Genomic DNA, 24,560 nt, shown 5'->3' on the forward strand with positions numbered 1-24,560 from the left:
ACATATCTTCAACTCACGCCATACTACCTCCACCATCTCTAGGAGCAACTTCCCGATTTTGAGGCCAAACACAGGGGCCACTTTGATTATTTCTGTTACCATAGTCACCATAATTGAGGTTGTTGTCGCAGTTATAATTTCCCTATCGAACATAATGGCACTCTCTGTTGTAATTCCCATAGTTTCGAGCTTGATTTACTTGACCTTAACCCTAATTCTCCTTATTGGAGCCTTGGGCGTTCGGTTGGAACCCCCCGTCTGCTCATTCACTGCATAAGAATCCTCTTCATAGTAGTAGTCATCCACTGGTGGTGGTGGTTTAGTTAAATAATTCACCGCATTTACCTTCTCTGCACCTCCAGTGACATGTTTTAATACCAATCCGAGCTCAGTTCTCATTTGAGACATCTTTTCACGAATTTCATTTGTGGACGAGTAGCTTGCACTTCTAAGGTGTTTGTCCAAGTGTATGACCTCTAGTGCTCCAAGCCTTATTGTTGCGAGAGATTTTCTCCAACTTCTCTACGATCTCTACATATGTGCACTCACCATAAGAACCACCCGCAATGGTATCAAGCACTGCCTTAGTATTATCATCTTGCCCCCAATAGAATTACTCTTTCAATGAATCATCATCAATGCGGTGGTTTGGGACACTTCTCACGAATGCAGTAAATCCATCAAAAGAGCTACTCACCGACTCCCCAAGCAATGCTACAAAATTGTTCACTCTATCTTTGTGGTTGATCTTTTTGGACACCTGATAATACAGTGCAAGGAACACATCCCTCAACTGATCCCAAGTATAAATCAAATTATTGGACAACTCAGTAAACCATATTGTAGCCTCTCCCATAAGTGAGAAAGGGAACACTCTTAACCCGATGACGTCCATGTCCAAGTCTGGTCTCCCTACACAACTCTTGCACACAGACCTCAGTTTGGTGATGTGAGCATCCTCAGATGTTAGCCCTGAAAACAAACCTCTAGCGGTGAGCATCTGCATCAAGCTAATAGTTACCATGAATGTGTGACCCTTCGGTAGAGGAGGTAGGACAAGGAGGCCATCAGAATCAGTGATGTTAATGTTACCCTTATAGAACTCTTGAAGGCGTAGGACGGGAGGTTGCCTCCTCATAGCATCATCACCCGGGTTTTCCGCAATTACTTGGTTGTGAGCATTAACCGGTGGAGGAAGCCGACGGTTGATCCCATTACCTAGATTAGCAAGGTTCTGTTGATTATTCATTCTACGGAGGGTCACGACTGGGGTCTAGACCCCTAACGAGACCGGCGTCGTTGACCTCTTAGAGGTCGCATACAAGCCTACATACTTCATCACTTCTTTATCTAGGTTAATTTTAGTGGAAAATTTGAAGTTTTTGTTACTTAACTTTCATATAAGACATTCTACTTAAACTCATAAACGTTCATAATCAACCATCTAATATTAATATCATCAAATGAAATAAATAGTTCAATATTGTATTAAGTGTATACTTGCTAAAATGGCACCAATACAACGTCTAAAATAAAATTAGAAAGAAACGCTAGTGGAACATACTCTACTAACTCAAACCTATATCTAAGATAGAATACAATGGAAAAGTATCCTTGAAATTATGAGGTCCTACCAAGTCCGAATGAATGCTCCACGTCCTGATAGCCGCAGTGTCATATCATAAGCTCTAGCATCCACCTGTGCCTGCACCTTAAAGTATAGAGTTGTATGGGATTAGTACACACTTGTAATAAGTATGGGAATATGCAAGAACACACCAAGGACATGCATGATTAAGAAGAGATCTTTCTTATCGATACAAATTATGGAAAGTCAAGTCAGTGGACTTGCGAATTTCGGAATAGAAAAGTCATGCCATGAGAGTAACATGCATCATCATGCTTATCATTTTGCAAATAGCACACAACATATTATACATATCATATCACATAGTTCATATCATTCTTTCATATTCCATAAGAGCTTGGAATCATTGACTTGACATTAGGACTTCCTAAAATGAGGGCTCAACATATGGGACCTCAACTAGGGAGCCTTTATTAACAAACACAGAGTCTGCTTTATTCATTCATACGTATCTCATTTTCATTATTTCATATACTAGTGCAGCCACCAGTCATACCTAGGATGTAGTTTAAGACTCTCATCGGGTTCGTTGTGCAATGACCAAGAATAACCTAGTGTTATTACTTAAGTCTAGCTCACCTCTTGATTATCCTATCCTAACACCTTTGATATCGTTCATTTCATTATGTGCATTTGTTGAGGATGACCTCATTCTTTCTTTGGGAAAATTAACCTTAACAAACATAGATAATTTTAGCATCATGAGATCCAGTGTGTAATCCCACACCAAAAAGAGGTGGAATCACCGGCCAAAGTGAACCAAAACATGCTAGCATATACAGGGAATTGAACCCTGCTAGATCCCTATATTGGCAGTATAGGTTCTAAGACTAGGAGATATAAGGAGACCCATACCCGGCATGCCGGACAGTCTCATCTCATGAGAGTTACATGAACCTCCGACCTCCCTAAGGAAGGTATCGCCGCTCATAGTTAGCCTATCGGTGCTCAGTATAAAGTTTCATTACATTCAACTCATACGTCATGGAAGCTGGCTTCTAGCATGAGGACATAATAGCTTATTAGATGATTTCTCATCTCATCATTAGTATTAAGTATGCATTAACTTCAATACTTTCATTAGAGTGTTCATAGAGACTGGTCTCTTCATTAGCTTTACAGTTTCATAGGTTAGTACGTTTTGATAACATTTACTTAGGATCATTTGAGATTGCTCTCATCTTTCACATTAGCCTCTTATCATATTGTCACCTCATTCATTAACTTTAACACAATTGCTTTTCATAATTACTCACCCATTCACGTGAATGTTCATTTCATCATATGCCAATGCACTTGGCAATTTAATGTTTTTCACACTCTTACTTAACCCTTCTAGGGTTACATCATTTATCATATACATCTTAGACTCACTTACTTTTAAAGGTATGCTAGACTTATGAGTCCACACATACAAGCCATGAGGCTTCATTCATAGTTTGTCTAAGTGATTCATGTTTACCTAAGATTATGTGGTACAAGACTTATGCATCATGTAGATATGCAAAGGTATTGATTTCGACCTTTAGGGGCAGCATTCATTAAATATTTATTTACGTATGACTTATGTGCCAATATAAAATTTGGCAAGGGAACCCGATTTCGAATCCCTTGGACAACACTTAATCTTATTTTAAATTTGATATTGCATTTTTCAGATTTGGGGGACCTTATTTCGATCCCCATCAACCCCATAATATTTCCTTTCTGTTTCTCCTCTCCTTTTTCGTTTAAGTCAAGGAGGTTGTGGGTTCAATCCCCACAAGATCATTATTTTTCTTTTAATTTATCTCTTAACGTTTTTACAAATCCAAGAGGTTGTGGGTTCAATCCCCACTCTCCACATTTATTTTCTTCTTTATTTTTCTCCTAACTCTCTCATCCATTCAAGAGGTTGTGGGTTCAATACCCACTCACCGCTTCAATTTTTACTTGCATTATTCTCACAGATTTTTAAGAAATTTTCATTTGGTAAGGTCATGGGTTCAATCCCCAATAACTTCACATTTTAAATTTTTTTTAAACGAAGTTTATTTTTTAAAAAAATTGGCCGAGACTACAATTTCCAGCACTGGAAATTTAGTCTCCTCCAATCCATTTTTGTCTTAATCTTTTGTTGATTTTTTGTAGCTTTCATGTAATTATGTCTTGGGTTCAATTCGTAGTGATTTCACTTATTTTACATTCATTTTCGTTGCATTTTATACCACTTTGATTGCCCAAACCCAACCTACCAAATGCTGGAAATTTGTTCACTATTTTCAGCTCCTTGTTATCATCATTTGATCATTAGATCTTAGGACGTTTTATGAATCATTTGGTGCATCTTTAAGTGTATTTTTTTAATGGTTATATTCAGCCAAGAATTACCATTAAATCCAGCAACATTACACCACTTTTTCACATCATGATTTACACAATTATTTGCACAAACGTCACTTTTCACATACTTTCGATTGACATAAATTAACATGCTTACAATTCCAAAAAAATAATCATGAACACATTATCACGAAAATTTCACTTCATACTTAAACTACCAGCAAACATACCAACCTATTTCAGATTAAATCAGAAGGATACTAGGGACAAGGAGTTCGACAAGAATAGGAACAACCCTAGTTTCAAAATAGAATTATCCGAGTCTTAATGGTCACTTAGGAAAGGGACCAAGAGTAAGAAAACCCATAACTGATTTTAACGTTGTTCAACACTTGAACTTGCTGCCCAAAACTTCTCCAAATTCACGTCCAATTCCGAAACTCACACCGTGCCCGGCTAGCGTATTATGTTTTGCTTAACGTTTTCGGATTGCTTTTTCGTTTGCGTTTTTTGTGCAAGTTATTTAAGTGTGAAGAACTTTGTTTTTCTGATTTTTTTCCTCACGTTTGGAAACCATAAAGAATGTCTGAAATAAGAGAAAGATAGACGTGAAGGAGAGAGAGATAAACCTGAAAGAGGTGAGTGTCTTAGGATTAGGTGAAGTAGTTTAGACTTACTCAACTAGGACTCTTTAAAACTTTGAAAATCTGATTTAATTAGTTTAGTGAATCGACCATAATTCCCTTACAAAATCAGATTATAAACCTCAATTTAATCCACTTAAATGCTGCTTTCGTCGAGGTTTGAACGCGTGACATCCCCATCGCGAAAATGGGTCCCTCCGGGTCAACTCTACTTAAACCGCCTCATTGATTAATTAATTAATTAATAATGATCTCATATTCATTTTTATTAAATAAGTATTTAAAATTTAATTAATTAAATTAATTTACCAATATAAATAATCAAGTTAAATCATTGCTCCCACCTAGGTTCGAACTCGGGTGGAGCAAGATTTTTCTCAATGGGCAATTTCAGCTCTTTCTACCCAAAATGCCCCTCCACATTATTAATTAAATAATTAATTGCATATATAAGGTAATTAAGATACTACCCTTAGCCTGGAAAAAGATAATTTTACACCTAGATCCTCCAAACTTAAGATTTCCCCATTTTAAGTCTGGTAAAGACTCATCCGAGTAAATCTTCATATTCGGAATCCCTACATGGCTGGACCCAATCTCTCCTACTCAACTAACTCCCAAGTTATTTGTCTTGGATGTCACAAGGGTTCATAGGTCTGGTTCTACGCGCATCAATCCGTGTGAACCCGGTCTATTCTAGGAATTCTAGATACGTTAGACACTACTTAGCATAGTCATTTTTAGGGTTATTACAAAGAGTGTCTAGTTAAGTTCAGGATAGAATGGAAGCGTTGGTTCACCTAGACTTAGTGTACTTGGCATACACTAGAGCTAGACCTGAGAGAAACAAAAACAATAGAAAAAAGTAAAATTAGAAAATTATTGACTAAAATTGAGTAATGTTATTAAAGTTAATCTAAAACTCACTTGCCTCGGCAGCGGTGCCAAAATTTGATACGCTCAAATACACTTCTCTAAAGAAGTATAAGCAGTCGTATCAAGTAAATAAACCTACTATTAGGTTGGGGTCAATCCCATGAGGAAAATGGTTTAGACTTAACTTCAATATACGATTACTTCTATTTAGTCAAGTTCTTTCCGAAAAGTAGTAATTAAAGGGGGGTTTTGTGAAACAAAAGTATTGTAATATTGCAAAATCAAACAAGTAGCAAGAGTGAATAATTGTATTTATCGAGTTGTGAGAGAAAGAAGGGTGTAAGTGTTCCATAGGTTCATAACGCCATAATCCTAGCTGTAACAATTCTTCCCCAGTGTTTTGCATGCAAAGTGATAATTTATGTATCTCTCATCCCTTGGTCCGAATTTAGAGAATTTCACCCCGTACCTTGGTCCGACTATGTGTGTCTAAGTAACTAATTCTTAACTTTACTTGATATTAAGCATCATATTCGATGTATGACTTATTTATTACTTCGCACCAATCGAAACTAGCCTATTAGATAGTATATCAGTAAATCTATTTCAATAATGCTTTTCCTATAACTACCCCTTTGGTCCGGCAAGTAGCAATAAGGAGAGTTCTAACGTGTTCACTCGTTAAAAACACTTCTAAACGAAAGAATTATGGATGCATGCAATTACCTATTTGAGAATTGTTACCAAGCTAGGATTTATTTTGTTAATCACCCATGGTTCCCACAACCCTAGTTGTGGATTTAGTTACCCATGCTTATAAGAACACAGTTCATGGTTGATAGATGATAAATCATGAACTTACTTTGAAAAATTCATAGAAAATCCAAAAATTCAACTTGAAATAACAAAATTATCTTAAAAACCAAATCCGAAAATTTGAATTAATGCCCAAGTTGCAAAAAGAAATCTCTAAGAATAAAACTAAGAAAAAAGTAATAGACTCCAACCCCAAAAACGAGGTTTTACATCCTATTTATTAAAATATTGTCCTAAATTAAAAGGAATTCAATTAGAAAAGTTGTCCAAAAACGCGGCTTCAATCGACTACTACCACAGACGGTCTGTCAAACGACAGACCGTCGACTGCCTCTGTAAGTCCAAACTTAGCATCTTTTTTTCACCTTCAATTTGTATCTTATCTAATCCAATCGACGGACCAACAACACAGTCCGTTGATTCACTTACGGTCCACCGATGCGTCTCATCGTTCTATACTTAGCTTTTTTTCAACATCGGGTACTGGGACTTTCTCTGATCAGATCGATGATTTACCAGGATGGTCTGTTGATCCTTCCATAGCCCTATACTTGGTCAGAATTCCTTGAGGTGCTTCCAAATGCCTGAACCTCCAATCGCTGATCACCAATTACGGTCGCTATGAGACAACGGGCCGTCGATGGCCTTCGTGGGCCACATCTACCCTAAATGTCCACAACCTTCTGCCTTTTAGGTATGGACACCTTTCTTACAAAATAAAGATAAGAACATATTAAAATTTACTACAAAAAGGCTTTAAACACACAACAGTCTTAACGAAAAAGCATTGGAAATACCGTGAAACCACAGTACATTATCAACTACTTATTTTCTCCCCATAATGTTGGGTATACTAATTCATCAAAATGACAATCAACAAATCTTGGCTTAAATAAATCTCCAGTTATAGGCTCCAAATATGTTATGATGGAAAGAGATTCATACAGAACGTATATCTCCAACCTTCTTTGGGGCCCCATCTTTTTGCGTTGTGGTGCAGCAATTGGGACATATACCGCACATCCCAAAATTCTAAGATGGGAAATATTTGGCTCTTGACCAGAAGCCAATTATAATGGGGAGAGTACATGATAATTGGTCAGATTTATGCGCACAAGTATTGTTGCATGCAAAATAGCATGCCCCACATAGTCCCATACAACTTTGTTCTCATTAGCAATGGCCGAGCGGTCACGCCCTGAGCCTACACCCTGGACGTGGCCGGCACCCAATGAACATTGCTGGCCTTGAGCGAACACATACGCTCAAATTATACCTCCCTAAAGAAGTATAAGCGGTCGTAATCAAGTAGATAACTTAATTAGTAGGTTGGGGTCGATCTCACGAGGAAAATGGTTTAGACTGAACTTCAACATACTGTTATATATATTTCGCCAAGGTTTTTTTGAAAACAACTAATAAAAGGGGGGTTTTGTGAAACAATTTTATTTAACACTTCTAAATTAACAAGTAAGCAAAAGTAAAATGGAGTTTTTATCAAGTTGAGACTAACTAGGGTATATATGTTCCCCATAGGTTCATAACGCTGTGTCCCTAGAAATAGCAATTCTTCCCTAGTGTTTTGCTTGTAAAGTGATAAGTTAGGTATCTCTAAATCCTTGGTCCGACATCTAAAGAATTTCACCCCGTACCTTGGTTTGGCTACATGTGTATAAGCTACTAACCCTTACCTTTACTTCATATTAAACATCATAATCGATGTATGGCTTAGTTATTACTTCGCATCAATCGACACTAGTCTATTAAATAGTATCCCACTAAATCTATGTTGATAACTTTTTTCCTATTACTACCTCCTTGGTCCGGCAAGTAGCAACTAGATGATTTCTAAGAAAAAGAATTATCAATACATGCAAGAACCTATTTGAGATTTCTTATTTGCTAGGTTTACTTTGTTAATTACCGATGGTTCCCACAACCATAGTTATTGATTTAGTTACACATGCAAGCAAGATCACAATTCATAATTTTTAAGGAAGAAATCATGAACTTACTTCAACAATAAGAATAAACCTAGAAAATTAACTTGAAATTTCAAGATAAATCTTCAAACCAAATTTGGAAATTGAATTATTGTCGAAATTTGCAAAAACCAATCTCCAAACAAAACAAGAACAATACTACAATGTGTAACCCCAAAAATGAGGTTTTAATCCCTATTTATAAAACAACATTATCCTAAATTAAAAAGAATTGAAATAAGGAAAGTTATCCAAAAATGCAACATTGATCGACTACCCCTACTGATGGACCGTCGATGGAACGACGGTCCGTCAACTGCATTCGTCAGTCCAACTTTGAATATTTTTCTCTCCTTCAGATGACACCTTATTTTAATAAATCGACGGACCATCAACACGGTCCGTCGACGCACCTTTGGTCCGTCGATGCCCTCTGTCGCTCCATCCTTAAAATTTCTCCAACTTCGAGTACTGGAACTATGTCTGATCAAATCAACAATCTGCCAGTGATGGTTGATCCCTTCTGTAGTTCCACACTTTGTCTGATTTCTCCAAGTTTCTCCGCAGTCTGAATTGTAATCGACGGTCACCACTTACGGACCATTGATTGAATTATGGACTGTCGATGGCCTTCGTAGATCGTCTTTTTGTACTATTTTCCATCTGCCTTCTGCATTTATATTCTAAAAATTTTTCTGGCAAAAACAAACATAGAAACATGTTTAAACTACTACAAAAAGACTCTAGACACACACAAATCTTAAGCAAAATGCATTGAAAGCACCATAAAACTACGTTACATCACAAACCCTTGGCCTGACTTACTTAAATCAATGGAAGACTTAACTTAAACATAAGGCGAGAAACATTCTCATAAAAATAACTTAAGTAAATGTCTTAGCCAAAAAGGCACTCAAGTCTCAAAATTTGAATATCTGAAATACAAGACAAGAAGAGACTCAGATTGAATAATCTAACTGACTATCTGTCTATGAAGCCTCTATTATACTAAGATTAATGTTGGGACAAACTCTACAATATTCTATAAGTAAAAATATGGAAAGCAATAAAAGAGTACTCCAGAATGCAATGAGACTCACCATTGACTCTGACTACTCAAACTGGATCAACGATGCGCTGGATTCTAATCCCGGTTACCTGCATCTGCATCATAAGACGATGAAATCCAACTGTCATAAGTACATTAAGTGTACGAGTATGCTAGTTGGAATGCTAAACAATAACTTAAGCTTGTTAAGAATAAGAAAGAACTTACATTGACTCTGCTCAACTCATGAATTACTGATCTTAATATAACTAACTCATTTCATTATGTAGCAGTTTAAAGACATGTGCAAAAGAAAAACTGTTAAAAACATGGTTTTCCACTCTGTTTACATATGCAAAGATGCAATTGACTATAAGATGTATGTAAAAGTACAAAATAATCGGACGTAAACTCATAATCTTAATAAAAGACATCATGCTTCCTCTCAAAGTCTACTTGTGCAGCGCATGGATGAAGTCACATACCCCCATTCATACTACATAGAACCTCTCGAGGAATCATGAAACTAATGATGTGGGAGTTTCCCTAACCTAAAACCATCACTTAATAGCTATAATGATGATACAGAGTCTTAACTCACGCTTCCAAGGACCATCCTAGACTTGCCATAATATAGGACCTGAACTGCCTAATGGATCCACTAGTAAGTTGTGAAATGGATTCATCTAAAAAGTATGACACTATTCTACCCATAATGGCTACATGGTTTTAATTGAGACTTGAGTTAATATGAAATTCGTATCCACACATTGGTGCTCAATACTACTCCCAAAAATATACTTATCTCTTATGTTTTAAAAACAACAATTTTCCTGTGATTTTAGAATAGTGCTCAAAAACTTAGTTAAAAGTCTATCTTGGAAATCTCAATTTCCCTGCTTGCTTTATTTTATAAAGCTATAACTCTTTTATAAAAACTAGCCCGAATGATCTTTGAAAAACTTAGTTTCCTTACTTATTTAAATGTGAAAACATTTTAAATCTCGTTGGGGATACTTAGTCCCTCTATACTTTTGAAGAAAAGAACTTCAGCTTAACCCTTTACTCTTTACTCTTAGTTTTGAAACTTGAGTCTCGAAACAACTATTCGGGAAATACTTTGTTCCCTTATATTTCTTTGAAGAAAAAACTTCGGTGCTTTACTCTTTACTTAAATTGAAACTGAACTCGTAGGGAATACCTAGTTCCCTTGTAACTTTTTAAAATTGAACTCAACTCATTACTCTTTTCTTAACTTGTAATTTGAACCTTAAAAAAGACTCTTGGAAACTGTAAGAACTTGCTTTGACTTGCTTCTTAACTTTTAGACTTGACTCTTAACTTTTAGACTTGACTCTTAACTTCTTTGACTTTGATACTAAATTTCCTTGATTAAATTATGGACTCGAGGTTCATTATATCATGTTTATGGATGATTTCATGATGTTTAGACGTACCTTAGAATGTTGTAATCAATTAGAAAATGTGGGTACATTACTTAGGAACTAGTACGAAAATATGAGGAATGAATGGGGGGGGGGGGGGGGACTGGCGTCCTTGGCGCTCGGAGAGCTATGGGAGCCAGACCCCAAACTTCAGAGGCAAGGTTGGGGCGCTCTGGTTGGCAAACCTCCCCATGTCCCTAAGAACATATAATGTCCTGTAGGGCTATGGGAGTCACGGCGCCCCAGGGAGCTATAGACGCACGTTTCCCATCTCTAAACCTTCTAAGCTTCCATGTATATTTCCCCAAACACTTATAATCACTAATACCCTCGATACCCAATATATTAGACTCTAAAAATAGCCTGAAAACACGAATTAAATTAACTCTAGGCATGCAACAACTCAACCAACAAGAATCCAACAGTATTATTCAAGAAATTCAATTTTCCTCAATCAAACTACTCAAATCGCTGAACATGTAAATATATCATAAACCTTTTTAGGGATCACCTTGACAAATTCCACAAGACCGACTTCGATGATCTTGAACGTTCTTTATTCTTCTTCTTTTTTATACTTTTCTCTTCTCTCAAAACCCTAACTTGTTTTCTAAAAGCGTGAAATGAATAAGATCCGTTTAGACCCGAATTAATCCTGTGCTTTCACCACATTTTCTTTCAGTAATGGAGCAGCTCCAGTGGGACGAGCTTCATGAGTTTTTGTTAAAAGAACATTATGTTGCTCAGCCACTAGGAGGCATGGGATCAGTTCAGAATATTTGTGAAAACCCTTTTCACGATATTGCTGCTGCACTATCACATTTGAGGCATGGAAAGTTGTAAGTGTCTTTTTAAACATGTCCTCATCTTTTATAGTCTTCCCACATAATTTCAGTTGAGAGGTTATCTTGAATAAAATAGAGTTGTATTACATTAAAGTCTTAAAATCTTGAAATTGTAAGTGCATCCACTCATAATGAGGTCTTGGAAACTTGTTGCCTTTAGGTGGTCATATATCCCATCTAAATCACTCCACAATTCTAGTTGATCTTTTACCATCAGCTATCACTCTTTAGGCCCTCATGAAGATGATTACCAAAGAAAATCATAGTCTTCGTCTTATCTTGGCTCGATGCTTACTTTCCCTGACTAATGGGGGCATCAAGACCTTTAGTATCTAAGTGAATCTCATCATTGAGTATCCATGAAAGATAATTCTTTCCAGAAATATTTAATGCAATAAACTCAAGTTTGGATAAATTTGACATAATGATATTATAATAGAATATGTGAATTAAATATATATACATACATATACATACATATATATATATATATATATATATATATATATATAATACAATATAATAATAAGAAGAAGACAATAAGCATAAGATGGATGAAATAACTTTTCTTTTTCAAGTGTATCTTCCAAATGGTGAGTGATATCTCTATTCATAGTATTGAGATATCTCTCCCAAAAGTCATCTAATTAATAGATACATAGTCATCTTGAATTTCTTACATATCGGAAGCAACAACACATGAATTCAATTTGTTTGGATAAATCTAATAGATAATCCACATGCAATACAATGGAATATAATCCACATGTAATATACGATGGATTTATAACATTAATAAAGATATCAATGAGTCAATTCTAGGGGTGTCAATTTGGGGTTAAGTCAAGTTTGAATGGGTCATAATGGGTTAAAATAATAATAGGGTCAAAATTCAACCCAACTCTAATTTTCTTGGGTCAAAATGGGTTAGATAATGAGCTAAATTACGTGTCAAGAACCAACACAATCCAAGTTTTACCAAGCTTAGTTATTTCATTTGCAAACTATTTTAATACCTAATAAAATTATATTTTCTGTATTATGTCTATGTACAACATATCAAATTGAAAAGAAAAGTTTTTTTAAAAATATTCACAGGATTTTTCATGACCCATTTGGAATACATCTCAACCCAATTTTTAATAGGTTGAAATAATGAATAGGTGAGTAATGATTCGGTTGGTCGTTTTTGTAAATTTTCATAAAATTATAATTTATCTCTCCCAATATTGACCCCGATTCATTTTTATTGAGTTTTGAAATTAGTTTGAGTTTTGAGTTGAAAGTTGTGAATTATAAGTTTTGAAAATTTCAAAGGCTAAAATTATTAAAAATGAGTTCAAGTGTGTTTTAAAGTTTTGAATATCGATATAAAATTCTATCAAACCATTAGTTTTGAAATGTGAAAATTAAAAAAAGGTAGTTGTTGATTTTAAATTCGAAGACCTTTTGAGGATATGAGGTCATAAAATTGGAAGATTGTAGAATTTTAGTCTTTGTGTTGACTTTAGTCAATTATCGAGGTTCAGATCTTCGAACTAGAGTTGCAACAATTTCTTTAAATTTGGGGGATGATTTAAGTCCTAGAGGAGTCTTCATTGAAATTTTAGAGGTTTCGATCTTCATTTATACTTTTAGGTGTTAAAATTAGTTTCTTTTGACTTATACCAGACTCGAGTCAAGGAGACCACAAATTCTTATTTTGATAGTTCTATTGTGTCTAGAACATTGAGTATTATCAATTTTCATATATGATTTGTGTGTACGAGGTTTCACATAAATTTTGATGGTTCATTCGATGATTTGAAGATGGTTATATTTATTGGTGTCTGCATGCCTCGCTGATGCAAAGACTAGACAACTTAAGCAACCTTCGCTTTCGCGAGAATCCCCACTTAAGAGGGGTTCATGTTAGCAATGTTCACTTACGAGAACCTATGGCCGCTTTTGTTACCTGCAATTTAGGGGTTTTACACACTATTCCCTTACTTTGAGTTTTGGAAAATTCTTGCAGGCGATTTTGAAGAGAAATATTGTCCTAAATCATTTTTGTAAGCCTTCGTGACCCAGAAACTTTAATTTCCTTCAATAATTTATGGATCTTAACATCAAAACTTAAGATTTTAATTGACAAGTGACAAGGTTCTTCAAGAAATGGAATTTTTTTTAGTAAAATGATAATTATGAACTGATTTTAATTCTTTTTTTCGAAATAATTTTTACCAATGATTTATAATTTTCTTGGATAACATTTTCAAGTAAGATTTCGGATTCAAACCTCAATTTTTGAATTTAATTCTTGAGTTGATTCGATCCATTTTTCAATTGAATGATTTGGGGATTATTATTTTTCAGAATCTTATTGTGATTACTTGACTAATTGGATTGTGTGGCTTTGGACATTATTAAAAAAGGGGAGATTCAAAGTCTTGAGTTGACTTTTGATTGAATTGGGAAAGTGATTCCAAAACCTTATAAAACTAGTCGAATCGTGTATTTCCCTTCATTGTGTGTTAGGGAGTTATAAGAATGAGTTGATGGATTAAATTATTCCACTTGATTGATCTTAATCAATAAAATGAGGATTAATGAAAAGGACAGCGTGTTGATCATAATTTTATGTGAATAGTCTTATTGTGGACCATAAAATTTGTTGATGGATGAAATGCTTTGATACATTATTATGGTTGTGAACAGTTTGAGTTGTTGTATCTTCCTTATGATATGAAATTGCTTATTTTCATTGATTATTTGTACCCCTGATGAGAGATATTATAATATAAAGTCAAAGAAAATTAGTTTCTACTAGTGATATTGTGCAAAACAGAAATGATTTCCGCAAGTTATATGATATAAATTTAAAGGGAAATGATTTCGACTTGTGATAAAATATAAAATCGAAGGGAAATAATTTTGACTAGTGATATTGTGTCAAGTTCTGAGCCTACACCCTAGGTGGGATTGGAACTCGAGACCATTGCTGGCCCCAAGAGAACCCTTGACCTGGCTAGACTTTAGCAGAAGACTTACTAAACAGAAAATATACCAGTATTAAAAACATATAAACCAAACCAATTATAGTCGAATTTTTTTAGATCTTGGGTTTTCTCCAGTTATTTAATTCTGTCATATTTTTTAAAACTAAAAGCTTTAATTCTTTTCATGATTTAAAAACATTGAAACAAAATGATTTTTCATTGTAGAAACACATTTAGTAGTTTCTTTTGGAATCGCAAATCCATGAGTTCAATAGGCAAATCCCCATTATATTTGGAACACAAGTTTTCAAATAATCAGTATTACTATTTTTGAAAAAGCCTCTTTGCAAGAGCGATCCATTATACAACTAATCTAGTAGATTAGTATATTAGAGAAATTGATTTAAGTAAAATACGCTTAAATCAATGGCATTGTGAAAATATTATCACTGATAATACGAGTTTTTTACATAAAATCTTTACATTCTACACCATCATTTCTTACAACGTAGGAACTTGTACCTAGAACAAAAACGTTTTTGACTTGAGATCTTCTATACACATTATCCAAAATACTATAGCCTGCTTTTGTAAATTACACGATACAAATCAACTAAGTTGAGTGAAAATGGGTTAACTACGTTATTATTCTGTAGCTCTTATTAAAGTTTAGAGCAAATAATAATTTGATAATTAACAATCACATAAGAATAAATTAATACCTTCGTTCCATGTAGTAAAATTAAAGTACATTAACTACCTAATGATTCCACAAAGGTGAGTCGAGGCATTATGAAAGAATAGAAACAAATTCAATGCTTAATAAAATTAAAAAGTATAACATATTTAATAACAATTTGAATATATAAAGTTCTTCAATTTTCTTAATTCTTTGGATTCCCTCTAATATATCTTCAAGTTTGCATTCTTTAGAAGGCGGTCGTAGCCATTGTTGAATGAAAATAAGATCTTCTACTATTTTTGGAGAAACAGAACTTCGATATATCAAAAAGTCAACCATTTATACTAAAAGATGGCTCAGATGCAGAAGTACAAATAGAAATAATATCCCAAACAATTTTCACAAAAATTATATCTTCTGAATGAAAATTTCCACCAACGATCAAATAAATATTAAAATCCTTGATATTCATTACATCATGTTTCAAGTATATGTCCAGATCGTATATATTTTTACAAAAAAATATTCTTTTTTATTGCAACAAATTCGCAGATTCACGCATTACACAATTGTCAATATTTTCATCAGAATCTTCAAAGTAAGAACAATTATAGTGATTATATAAGAGATTCAAAACATCTCTCACATCTTGAGACTCAAATCTTTAAATCAAATATCCATATGAAATATAAAGAATATACTCTACATATTGCATCTTATATCTAGGATCAAACACAACATGAACTAATAATAATATATTCATACTCTCAACCTTATCCCCAATATTTATCCATCTTGGATTTCATTATTTTTTTCCATATCAATCAAAATGAGATCATCATATTTAGTATACTTGATAATATCATTTCAATGAATAAAAAAATCATGAAATAAAGAATGGGAAGTATAATATAAGTTTTCCAAAATTTTAAAGTTGCATAATAGAAGAGATTAAGAAGCTTTACAAAAGCTTTCACATTCTTCCAGTCGTCTGTTGAAGGATTTTATGTTCTTGTACTTATTTCTGTACATAGCTTTTGATTATTCTGATCATTCACATACATTTTTATATACAAATTTTTCAAATTTCAAGGCTTTATCCAACAATGTGTATGCCGAGTTCCATATAGTCTCAACGTCCAGATTTATAAGATCACAAATGTCGATTGTAGATTTCTCAACAAAGGACTTGAAAGTAGAAAATCATAAAAAAGAAGAAGACTTGACATGTTTCACTGCACTTCTTATATGTAAAATGATCTCAATATGTTCATCCAACCCCTCTTTTACCATCATGTTTAATATATAAGATTACATCAGACATGTAAAACTAATTTTTAAACACTACCTCTGTTCAATCTTTAATATAGTTATTTAAACTCGTAATGGCAGCATCATTAGCGGTTGCGTTATCCAAGGTCACTGTAAACAAGTTCTTAATGACCCAACCTAATAAGAAATCCTCAATCCCCTAAAAAATAGTCTCACCTTTGTGATACCTTTGTGATATGGTGTTTGAAAAAATTTAAGAGTTCTCCTTTGTATATTCCATTGATCATCAATTCAATGTGTAGTGACAATCATATAAGTATAATTTTTTGATTGATGTTCTTGTATCACTGGTAAGAAAAATAGGTTGATTTTTTTATAAGCTCCTTAAGGTTTTATTTCTCTTCTTGATAAATCCTTAGACAATGTCGAGCAACAGTTACACGAGAAGGTGCTTCAAAATTTGAAAAGGCTTAAGCCATTAATTTTTATGAATTCTTCTCCCTCAACAGTTCTAAACATTTGCTAATCAATAATTATAAATTTGACAATTGCTCTCTTAATTTCATCCATATTAAATACCCCCTTTTCCGTGTAACCATGATACGCTCAAACTTACTTCTCAAATAAGAAGTAAAGCGGTCATGTCAAGTAAAATAACCCAACTAGTGAGGTTGGGATCGTTCCCACGAGGAAAATAGTTTAGATTTAACTTCAATATATTATTGCTATTGTTCAGTCAATTACTTCCTTGAAAAGCAAAAATGTTAAAAGGGGGGTTTTCTATTTCTTAATAAATTAAAATAACTAGAGAAATTGAAGGAGGCAACTAACAGCTTCAAATGTTGGAGTTTAATCAATTAATTAAAGTAACTAGGGTTTACGTGTTCCCCACAGGTTCATAACTTGATAATTCTAACTATAACAATTCTTTCCTAGTATCTTGCATGCAAAGTGATAAGTTATGTATTTCTAAATCCTTGGTCCGGCATCTAGAAAATTTCACTCTGCACCTTGGTCCGGCTACGTGTGTTGCTATAATAACCCTTATCTTTACCTCATATTAAGCATCGTATTCGATATTTGACTAAGTTGTTACCTCGTACCAATCAATACTAGCCTATTAGATAGTATACACTGAATCTATGTTGATAATTCTTTTCCTATTATCTACCTCCTTAGTCTGACAAGAAGCATTAACGTGAGTTCTAACATTGGCCATTCGTTAAAAAGACTTCTAAGCGAAAGAATTATCAATACATGCAAGACACTATTCTAGAATTGTTATTTTAGTCAGGTTTTACCTCATTATTCGCCTATGGTTCCCACAACCCTAGTTATGGAGTTTAGTTACCCATATTCATAATCACAATATTCAAATATATGATATAAAAATTTATGCACTTACTTCAATGAGAAAAGGTAAAATCAAGAAGTTCACTTGATTAATCAACAAAAATCACCAACAATCAATTGCTAAAATTAGTTGAAGATTAAAGAGTAATCACCAAAAGTCTAACAAAGAGTCTAAAAATGTTCAAGAGTCTAACAATAATCAAGAATCTCACAAAGAGTCTAAAAAAATAATCCAGAGTCTAACCTCAAAAATAAGGTTTCTCAAACTATTTATAAAAAAAATAAAACCTAATTAAATGAGGATTCTATTTGCTGGAAATATGTCAAAACGCAGCTGGATCGACAGACCTCACGAGGATCATCGTGATCACGACAGACCGTCATGGACTCCGTCGTTAAATACTTGTGCATTTTCTTCTGCTTCTCTCTTCATTACCCTCGACGGCAGGTATGACAGATCGTCACAGGCACAACGGTTCGTCGAGGGTTTCCGTTCCAAAACACTTGAACTCTTGGAATTTGGGTACTGGGACTACTTCTCTGATCTTCATGACAAACCAGCAGGACGGACTGTCATGGCTACGACAGTCCGTCACGCTTTCCGTAAATCCACACATGGTCAGACTTCCCCACATTTCTTCAGTAGCTGCACTACGATGCCACCTACGGACCGTCACGAGCATGACGGACCTTCACAAGCTCCGTAGGTGGTAATTTTCTGTATTTCTTACTCAAAAACCTCGCATTCATCTTTTAGACATATTTCCTGCAAATAAAGAGAAACTTATATAAAAAATTAGCACAAAAATTTTTTTGGACACACTAAACTTAAGAAAAAAGTATTAATAATACCGTGAAACCACGATATATCAAACCACCTTTGTTCCATACTTTTGATAGGTTTTGATGTGGTTTGTATCTTATCGGACTTAAATGAAGACTTGACACATTTCACAGTTAAATGATTCTATAAAGTAATCATTCCATTGACACTATCGAAAGCAAAGATTCTAGGACAATAATTTCATTTTGCCCTACATTTACCTCCTGTAGCAATAAATTTGGAGAAATGATCCCTATTTTGAGATGTTTCTCTACCTGTATTTTTTGAGTGAAGGAGCGATGAGAATTGTTGTTCTTTCCCCCGCTTTTTAGGAGGAGTGCATCAATGAGGAGTTACTTTATCTTGTTGTTGAGATATTATCGACATAGTTGAAGGAATATTGATAATCACCTCTACATCCATTTCAGAAGGTGTAGTTTTCATCCAAAAAGAAATTTGTTGCATACACATAACAAAATTTAACAACACTTTCATTCACGTATTATGCACAAGACTTAGAAGTATATTTCTTTTTGAGACAAAAATAGATGCACATACAGTACAAAATATTTGGCTAGAAAAGTTTGGTGTATTCTACTACTATCAAAATATAATAGTCTCTTAAATTTTTATTTCTATCACTTGCTTTTTCTCATCCCTCCATATTATTGTCACATCCCTAAACCACACCCTAGAAGTTTGAGGCAATCTCGGATTGCAACCGGCGTACTTGACCTCTCGGAGTTCTCGTACAAGCCCTTACATATTGTTCATCACAAATACATAGTGAAAAGTCGTGCGGAATTAAAACTTTTAACAAAAACATATTATAGTCTTAAATCTCTTTCATATAAAGTCATATGAAATACAAAGTATCAATTGCATCATCTTAAGACACAAGAATACTTGGGACACGGCCAATACACAATACGAATATAGAAATACTTAGTCTATTATAATACTTTAAATAGAAACATAAAATACATATATGCCCTTGAGTCAAATGAGGACATACTTCAACTACTCTTGAACGATGCTACGGTCCAAGTCTTCACTTCCCCAAATCTCCTCACCTACCAAGAACTATAGAGATAGATAAATGCATGGATTAGTACAACCACATTACTAAGTATGACATAATGCATTAAAATTATGAAAAACGGATATTTATTGGAAATATGCATCTTTTCATTTAAAAATCATATTATAATCATAAGAACAACACTAAGAAACTTAGAAAAACATAATAAAACATTTAAACCAAACATCATAATGTTAGAGGTCACTTTACAGTAACCTCATTCACTGCTACAGTGAAGTCCCTTCAATGTACAGTGAATTTAATTATCTTCACCTTAGACATCTCTTACTATGTAATCTTTCCACTTAAAATTATCCTAAGACTCACTTAAGCAACACAAAGAGAGACCGCCCATACACTTTCTCTAGGCATGCCTAAATGATCCTCAAGACTACTTATAATGAGTCATATATACACTTACAAGACATCAAAGCATCAACACATAGATATCATGACATTATACTTCCAAAGGCTATCAAAACACCTACTTAAGTAAATCAAGATAATAACGTCCATGATTGACCTCTTCAACATTACCTAAGTAATCCTTAAAACTACCTAAGGCTTTAGCTCATGTCCACAAAATCACCTACTTCCCTAACTAGATTCATTCTCAAGGCTTCCAAGGATAAGATATGAAGTGATCATCCCTTATGCCCTCTTCACACTTTAGCTAAAGAATACTTAAGTCACTTTAGATTAGGTACTCATCCATTTACTTACTTCATAACATAGGTCATTAGTCATTAGTTCATTAAGAGACTCATAGATTAAATAATAGACATTGAAGTAATGATCTTGGACAAATCATAGGAACTATAACTAACACCTTCAAAGCCTATTGTGAAGTGTCGAGATAGCGCCTCATACTACCACCTAAACTTCATTGAACTTCTCTAATTCTGGTAAGTATCCCACCAGATGAAAATAGGCAATAACCGACATAGACCATGATAGCAAGACATGGAATCCAGAGCTCTATCCTACTCTGATGAGGTTGTTCTGCTTGCCAATGGTAGAAATTAAAAGCATCCCGTGTAGGCACATAGTTAAGAAATATCAAGGGCATGTTTTGTATTCTAGTCTCATTCTTTGACTAAAACTACTTCCCTTACTATACTGACTCGGTGCTAGCCTTCGTTCTCATAGAGTAATTCACATTAAGGTTCATATAAAGGGGTTCCATATCAAGTTCATAACCCAATTACATTTACCCTACCAAAGAGGTCCTTTAAGGTTAACTTACAATAGAGACAAGAAGATCATGATAACTTTCCTAAAATTTGATATGATGTCATTCTAACCTTAAGTCCATCATTCATTTACTTTGAAGGATACCCTTACGACTTTCTACTTCAACATTCATAACCTTACCACTAGGTCAAGGTTTTCACATAAAAGACACTCTTAACATCATTTAAGGTCTTATGTCATTCATTCATACAAGACTAAGAGTTTGAAAATGCTAAGTCAAGACATCACGTACATATCCATATATACATCAAGTAAGGGAAACAAGTCAACCAAAACAAGACACCACATACTTCACTTTAACTAATAATGCATGTTATTGTAGAAACACATAAACATAACCATATCATCTTCAAGTCATCCTATGAACTATAATACCATCATCAATGTGACAAACATAGACTCATATAGTCAATTAGGAATAACCAAGACTAAACCCTAAGACTATACACACAAGGTCAAAGTCATAGTCTAACATATGATCACCTAAGATGACATGAAATAGAAGAATACATATATGACTTCACATGTAGAAAGATATTGTCATTCTTCACATAATTAAACCACATAATTAGCCATATTACTTCAAGTAGTTGCCGACAAGGCCATGATCATCATAATATATAAAGTAACATGGACAAGGCCACATCAATTGCAAGTGAAGCACATAAAACCGCCACCCTAAGTGGACCATACCAATCACAGTATAATTGAAATGTAATTAACATCAAAATAAATGAAATAGGGCATCCTACCATCACCTCATCCTCAACACCTCAATCCAAATGTCAAATCACCACATATGATATCACAAGGCCCTTACCCAAGGCTATAACCAATAATTCAACATAATTATAATAATATTCATGAAACTAGTTCAAATTACTACATATTCATAAATCTAATACAGCATAGATATCTATTTAATACAGTTATTACATCATTAGACAGCCTATAGAAAATTACATAATTCACCATAATTAGGTCAATATCAAGTAACCCATAACTTAGGTTAAAATCATCAATAAAATACCAATTTAATCCATAATAGACCTTTAGAAACAATTGATGCAAGAACCCATGGTAGAATCATAAAATGGGACAATTCAACTTTGAAAACTTAAGAAAACATCTTGAAAGTTGGGCTCCTTGATGAAGAGAGTTTCAAGGATAAAAACCCATACCTTGATGAAGATAATGTTTTAATTTGATAAAGAATCTCCACTCAATTCGTCACACCAAACTCTTCCATGACTTTAAACTTCAATGGAGTCTTAAGGAATTTCTAAGGGATTTTGGGGTTTTGATTTAGAAGAATGAAGTCTTCAATGTGTTAAAGACTTATATACACAGTTAAAATACCCAAAAAACCCTTAGGAACCGCCAAACCTTCTATTTTGAAGTGGGGTGAAATTACAAGTTCACCCCTCAACTTACAGTGAACTGCACACAGGACATAGTTCCCATCGGCGGTTGCCCATTGACAGGGCGTAGGTCTATACATGGGCCTTCCTATCCCCTATTGATGGGTTCAGAGACTTGAAATTGGTAGATCATATCCCCAGTCTAAGTACCAAATGAATCCCACTACCTAAGGGGCGTCGACCAAGCCACTGGCCGTCGATTGCCATCCGTAGGTGGGACTACGTTGGGCAGCTTTGGCCCCCAACATGGGTCTTTCCTCAAGGACCCAGGGTTAGTCCTTGGGGATGTTTGCTCGGACGTTTCCAACCCAAACATGATCGTATACAAATTTTGTACCTCTCACATGAATTTTATCAAAAACAAACACGTAAAATCGACAAAACATGCTTATACACACAAGGTCATTTCAAGGCAACACTTTCGAACGTCATGGACGTTCTTTGGACGTTTGACCTCCAAAATTCACGAAATTTGACACACTTACTATATATGCTATAATAATAATTTAAAGACCTCATAACCTCATGAATCACATATAAACACATAAAACCACATATGAGACACATAGGTGACTTAGTCGTCCAACGTCTTGGCCATCCCTTGACGTTTGACTTCCAATGGACCTAAAATCTTAGAAACTGACTCCATACCATATAATAGACCTCTTTAGGACCTTATAAAATCAATACCAACATGTTAGGATCTAATTCACCTAAGTCATTTTTGGGGCCTTACAATCTCCCTCACTTGGACAACATTAGTCCTTAAATGACACTTGCTACTCTCTGAATACTTCCAAGAATAGAGATTTAACTAGAAGCTAACAACCATACCATACAACACACTCAAGAAGAAAACATCAAATCCACATAGTCAAGAGATTCACAACACAACAAGAAACTAGAAGACAATTCTATAACTCATTATGCTTCAAAACTCACATGCTTCATTCCAAATAATAATAAAAACTCATTTATATTCAATATCATGCTTATATACATCAGTCTAACCACATTAAAAAAAAATTAGACCAAAGAATCAATCAGCCAAATTTTCAAATTTTTTACAGTGAACTGTTTTCCAAGCTACATCGATTTTTGCAATTTTTTCAAAAATGCAACTTTTAGGAAATTCATGATATAAAATGCTAATATGCAAATTAACATCATATAAACACATCTTACGACATATTAACTTCATAAAACACACAATGCAAGAAGTTAATGAAATTCAATTTCAACAAAATTCATAAACGCCTTGCACATGCAACATGCTTCTACATCATTCTATCCCATCTGCTAACCATACTCCCCCACTTAGATGGAACTCATATAACAAAAAAAAATGCGAGGAATTACCTTTATAATCATCACTATCACCCGGCTTCTCCCCTATAGTCCGGAGTGCATATAAACGCCTCTTTGTTGGAGCATCATCCTTTGGAACACTAGGAGCAACTTGCTTACCCTATATTCCTCTAGAAGCAATCATAGGACAATACCTCACCTTGTGTCCTTCCTTACCACAACCATAGCAACTCCCCGTACCTAATAAATACTCACATAATATTTCTTTCCACAAGTAACACATGTAGGCTTGACATTTTGAGAACCACCTCCTTTCTCCAATTTCTCCTTATCAATAGGTCCATCTTGACTTTGATCCCTCCTTTTGAACCTAGGTTGCCCTTGGTCACTGGAACCACTTTTTTTCAATATTCTAGCCATCCTCCTAAGTTTAGACTCTTTAATTGATTGTGTATACACCATGAGTCTATATAGGGTCATATCATCATGTAGCATAGCGGTACGACATTCCTCCCTCACTAAGTCGGCCACACCCGTCACAAAATGACTCATTTCATCCCTCGGGTTAGACACAAGGGAAGGGGCATATCTAGATAACATTGAGAACTTCAAAGAGTATTTCTTAACACTCATATTGCCTTGCTTGAGATTGATAAACTCCTCTACCTTAACTTCCCTCTTCTGACGGGGAAAGTACTTACTAAGAAAATCTTCCTTCAATTCTTACCACTCAATAGGACCTGATTCCTCCATCCTATTATC

Source organism: Solanum lycopersicum, chromosome 7 (genome assembly GCF_036512215.1).
Source record: "Solanum lycopersicum chromosome 7, SLM_r2.1".
Classification (NCBI taxonomy): Eukaryota; Viridiplantae; Streptophyta; class Magnoliopsida; order Solanales; family Solanaceae; genus Solanum; species Solanum lycopersicum.